This window comes from Sus scrofa, chromosome 2 (assembly GCF_054392235.1).
Source record: "Sus scrofa isolate SSC_HxYL_T2T_F1_AM1 chromosome 2, Sscrofa_HxYL_maternal_Yorkshire_Landrace_v2.0, whole genome shotgun sequence".
NCBI classification, from domain to species: Eukaryota; Metazoa; Chordata; class Mammalia; order Artiodactyla; family Suidae; genus Sus; species Sus scrofa.
In genome coordinates this window covers 53,256,973-53,263,031 of record NC_139384.1, presented here as the reverse complement: position 1 = coordinate 53,263,031, position 6,059 = coordinate 53,256,973, and the positions used below count along the sequence as shown (strand labels likewise).

At 33.8% G+C, this 6,059-nt stretch overlaps 2 pseudogenes; one reads left to right on the top strand and one right to left on the bottom strand.

Moving 5' to 3' along the window:
- Positions 1-391: 391 nt before the first annotated feature.
- LOC110259729 (ferritin heavy chain pseudogene) lies at positions 392-939 on the top strand (annotated as a pseudogene).
- A 3,659-nt stretch (positions 940-4,598) lies between these two features.
- On the bottom strand, positions 4,599-5,877 carry LOC110259571 (olfactory receptor 10AG1-like; annotated as a pseudogene).
- Between the last annotated feature and the right edge of the window lie 182 nt (positions 5,878-6,059).

The following is a 6,059-nucleotide window of genomic DNA, read 5'->3' as shown; positions in this document are numbered from 1 at the left end:
CTATTTTTAGTTTTCTGAGGAATCTCCATCCTGTTTTCAACAGTGGTTGTACCAATGCATAGAAATCTTGGTTACACTTTGATTTGAGGGATAAAATTACTTTATTTAGGTCACAATAGGTGGTAAGTCTGAGATTTCAATATAAGGTTTTAGAGTTCAAATGTAATTTTTTTAACTTCCACAATTGTGCTGCTTCAAACACATGAGTCACATAGAGATTAAAATCAGTCTTCCCTGAGAGTCACTGCAGCTTCCTGCTTCAACAGTGCTTGGAAGGAATGGCACTAGTCCCCTTCCCTGCTGAGCTGCTTGGAGCCAGCCCTCAAGACCTCCTCATAGCAGTCTTGGAGCACCCCAAGGCCACCACCATCACCTTTCCTCAGCCTCCGCCATGACAACTCTGTTCTTCTCTCAGGTGTACCAGAACTACTGCAAGGATGTGGAGGTGGCCATCAACCACCAGATCAACCTTGAGCTCTATGCCTCCTACATCTACCTGTCCATGTCATACGATTTTGACTGTGATGATGTGGCTTTGAAGAACTTTGCCAAATACTTCACCAATCTCATGAGGAGAAGGAACATGTTCAAAAACTGATGAAGCTGCAGAAGCAACGTGGTGGCTGAATCTTCCTTCAGGATATCAAGAAACCAGACCATGACAAATGGGAGCATGGACTGAAAGCAATGGAATGAGCACTATTCTTGGAGAAAAATGTGAATCAGTCATTACTGGGACTGCACAAACTGGCCCTGATGAAAATGACCCCCATTTGTGTGACTTCCTTGAGACTCATTACCTGACCAAGCAGGTGAAATTCATTAAAGAATTGGGTGACCTCATAACCAACTTACACAAGATTGGGACCCCCCGAATGTGGCATGGCACAGTATCACTTTGAGAAGCACACCCTGGGAAACAGTGATAATGAGAGCTAAGCATTAGGCTGGTGTCCCCTAGCCATGTGGGTGGGGGGAGGGTGGAGGTTGGAGTGGTGTGACTTCCCTGATCACCAAAGCAGTGCATGAATGTTTGGGTTACCTTTGCCTTTTCTGTTAATCCTACCAAAACATCTACTAAAGTTCTTCCCTTAGTACCATTCCTTCAAATAAAGTTATATGGTACCAAGAAAAAAAATTAGAATCATAATAAAACTAAAGTTTTCCAAAAATTATCTCAAATAGTGTGTATATTTTAGTGGATTCCTTTAGTAGACCACCTTTTGGTGCATTTTTCAAAATTTGCTTACATGTTTTTATTTCTCTTTGTTTATATCCCCTAAGTTCTATTTTGTATTTGATTCCCTTTATTAAATATTTGTATGTAATATGTATTCTTGAAAAAGAGAGTAAAAACAAGACATTTTTATTATTTATTTATTTATTTATTTATTTATTTATTGGCTGGTCCTAAAACATGTGGAAGTTCCTAGGCCAGGGATCAAACCTGTGCCACAGCAGCAAACAAAGCCACTACAGTGACCAAGCTGGATCCTTAACCTACTGCACCACAACAGAACTCCAAAATTTTAAAAACATAAATGGATTTTTAATTCTCAAAAATAATGCATTTTAATGCTAATAATTAAATGTTTTATAAGACATTATTAATAAAACCATTCAAATTAAACTAGAATTTTATAATATATTTGCATGTGTGTGTATGTTTTCATGAGTTATGTGTTAGTGGTAAGAATTAACAAAGCAATCAATATTTGGCTTAATTATATATTTGTACCACATAATTATCTAAGGAGTGAATGAGCCTATTTTTTTTTGGTAGCCCCACAATTATAAAGCTATTTATTCTCTGTATTAAGAAAATTTTTACATGAATCTGGGGGGAAATTTCTGGGAAAATAAAAATATGTGACTTTCTTTTCCTTCTAATAGTAGTTTTAAGCTGATTTGCTCATCCTCTGTTTGATGTATGGAAGCCTCAAAATAACAAAAATATAGGGATTTCATGTTAGGAAATCATTGGTAGGTCATTGGATTCAACTTATTCCAACTTACATATGCACAGTAATTTTTTCACTCTTTATATTGATCTATAATATCCAGGGAAAAACAAGAGTCACCATGCTGAAGTCTTGCTTGTAAATACAATAGACAAATATTTAATTGTTTTGATGGTTGAGGCTTTAGATACAGATAGTGGTGACTCTAACTTTTTGATTGTTATGCACTTTTTTTCATACTCCACTGAATAAGCAAAAATCTGAAGGCATATATAAAGATAATAATAAAATACTACATTGTAGCTTATAGAGTGATGTGCTTCATTTAGCAATAACTTCCATAAATAGCTTTATTATCTATTATTAAGAGATATTTACAGTTAGCCCTTTGCATACAAAAATTCTACTTCCTTGGATTCAATCAACTGTAGATCAAAAGTATTGGGAAAATAGTAATTTATAGATTTCCAAAAAGTAAAAACTTGATTTGCAGTACACCAGCAACAATTTACATAGCATTACATTGCATTGGTTATTTAAAGTACATTAGAAGAGATGGGTAGGTTTTATTTAGTATTACCCCAGTTTATATAAGAAATTTGAGCAACCTCTCATTTGGTTATGGGCGTGGGGGATTCTGGAAGCACCCCACCCCCACTGAGAGACAACTGTATTTTATAGAAACTTCATAAGCAACTATGATATATTAAAGGAATGTTAAACAATTTTTGACAAAAATATGTCTCAAAACACACCAAATGATTTTGTAGAAATAATGAGTATATTTATAGGCAAAAAAAATTGGATTGGCATTAGGTTAAAATTTGAAAACCAATAACAGTAAAATAAACTGCAGAGGCAAAAAAATTACAACTTACTTTTATGTGTTTCAAGAAATAAAACTGTAAAACAAAAAAAAAAACAAAACAGCTACAAAAACAACCAATAATCTGTATTTGTTTGCAAAACTTGGTACATTTATGTCCTGAATAAAGTCTGTTCATCACAACCAGAAATACTAATGAAATGAGATTGTAACTAGAAAAAGGGCATAAAATGATTTGGTTGGAAAAGCCTGTATCATACGACAAGTTGAAAAGGAAATCCCAATAATCCAGGGACATTTTAAAGTTAAATAATTTTCACATTGATTATATTCAATACAATCTTGTGATGTATTTGCTACCATTTTATCTATTGCAAACTTTATGCATGTTTTAAGAAATCTAGGATTACATTTAGATGTGTTCTTTCTATTATAACATTTTTGTATTAAAAATTCCTATATTCATTTTTCTTTGTGAATTTTAAGATGATGTAATATGAAATCAAGAGGTAGGAAATTTAACAGAAAATACACTGGAAATTAAATGCACATAAAATATTTTTAACATGACATACTTAATCAAAAACAAAATGAAATGATTTATTTATATAGGATAATACATCCACTTGAACTCAAATTTATCATCACTGCCTATTCCTTCACTACAAAGAATTTCAGTATACCCTTCTAAGAAACTAACTTGAGGTTATAATTGGGTGGATTCCATTTTCACCAGCTATTGCATTTAGAAGTTAAAAATAAACATTGAAATGTCAGGGTTGCCATCAGATATAGATTTATACAGGATTCAGATGAAAAATATGACTGAAGTCACAATGTTTATATGAATAAGATTTACAGATGATTTTTGAGCTGCAAATTTTTCTATTTTTCCTATTTCTAGTAATCTGAATTTTTTTCCTCTGATGGGAAATTTGGGATTGGGTTTATTGGTCATCATTGATTCTCACCTCCACAACCCTATGTACTATTTTCTATGTGCTTTATTCATTCATTAGAACTGACACAGGGATGGAAATATTTACATTGTTAGAGAGGACAAGTTGGAATGGTAAAGTGCTATTCATGTGTATTAATGTTCCCTCAGCCAAAGGTAATCACATAGATAAATCAAGAGTCAGTCTAGGAAGGATGATCAAAAAAATGGATATAAGAAGAAATGATTTATTGGAGGCCATTGTCATATAGACGTAACATGATTTATTAATGACTCCATAATTTTCTATTACATTTATACATAATATTTATGAAAATATTTCTTAACATGTACTTCATTTTCCTTTTTTCGCTTAGAAAAATAGTGCTGCTATAAACATTATATTATACGTAAATCATTTGTATTACTACTTGTCATAGTTATATCCTTAAGATTTAGACTTGTTTGTTTGTTTCATGTGAAGGAATCCCTTAGTAATGACTCTGTAGCTTCTAAGAGTGTTTTGTTTCCTTAATAATGTTAGGGTAGTGTATAGAAAGGCACTAATAAAATAGGAAAATGACATAATTTCAATCATAGAACATACTGCATTTCACATCTTCTGGTTTAGCTACACATCGCTATTCACAAGTTTACAATGAGGGGGCAAACTGATCTTTAAAAGTAAAATATTGCTAAATAAATAAACACAACTGCCTTAAATCTGAGGACATAAGGATATAATAAAAGGAAATTATGTGATTATCTTGTTAAAAATTTTAGAACATTACTGAAAAGTAGATTTCAATTAGGTATGCATACAAATTAAATACATGAAAGAATAATTTGTGTTATTTCATATGTATCACAATGTTTATAATTTGGGAGGAAATTTTCTTATTGCCTTTCTAACATCTTTGTTCCACAGACTGTATATCACAGGATTAAATTATCTGGGTGAGGAGTTCCCATCGTGGCGCAGTGGTTAACAAATCTGACTAGGAACCATGAGGTTGCGGGTTCCATCCCTGCCCTTGCTCAGTGGGTTAAGGATCCAGCATTGCCGTGAGCTGTGGTGTAGGTTGCAGACACGGCTCGGATCCCAAGTTGCTGTGGCTCTGGCATAGGCTGGCAGCTACAGCTCCAATTAGACCCCTAGCCTGGGAACCTCCACATGCCGCGAGAGTGGCCCAAGAAATAGCAAAAAAAAAAAAAGACAAAAAATAAATAAATAAAATAAAAAAAATAAAAATAAATTATCTGGGTGAAAATTGTATAAAAAAGAGAGAGCAGATTGTCTATTCCTTCATACTGATTGGATTTAGGTTTTAAATAGGTGGCAGAGGCTGATTCATAGAATAAAAGTACAACTACGATATGGGAAGAGAAAGTGGAAAAGGCTTTGGTTCACCCTGTTTTTGATGGCAGCTTCAAGATGGTGGAGATAATTCTGATATAGAACCCAGAAATCAACATAAAAGGAAGAGTGACAAATAATACACCAAATATATAGACCACCAGCTCATTCATGAAGATGTCTCCACAAGCATGCTTCAATAATGGGGGGACATCACAGAAGAAGTGATTGATTTGGTTAAAACCACAAAAGGGCAGAGAGAAAATCTGGCATGTTTGTCCTATCTCGACTGGAGTTCCATTGATCCAGGAGGCAACCACCAGCTGGACACAAACCTTGGGGTTCATGACTAGAGGGTAGTGTAGAGGGTTAAAAATGGCTGCATAGCAGTCATAGGCCATCACAGCCAGAAGGAAACATTCCGTTCCTCCCAGCATAAGGAAGAAACACATTTATGTAGCACAGGTAAAAACAGAAATAGTTCTTTTCTGGGTCCAAAAGTCCATGAGCATCCTGGGAACAGTGACAGATACATAACAGATTTCTAGGAAGGAAAAAATTCTGAGAAAAAAATACATGGGGTTCTGAAGAGTGGCATCTATTTTTGTTTTTAGAATAATGATGCCATTCCCCAATAGGATAATCAAATAAATGACTAAGAAAATCCCAAAAGAAACCCATGAAATTGGGGAATATCAGCAAAGCCCAAGAGAAAAAATTCCATCATTATAGTAAAAGATGTTTCTGTAATTTTAAAATTATTTTCTTTCTGTGGATTTACATTTCTTGACTGCATTTTCTTCTTTTATAATTGGATTGAGACATGGGCTTTGGTTGTAATAAATTCTTAGTTACTTTAGGGAGATTCTATGTGGAACAAGGAGCTATACACTCATCTGTAGAAAATATCAATTCAATAAATAAATTCCTTAAATCATGTTCCATGTCAAATCTGCATTTTAATTATACCAGTATGAG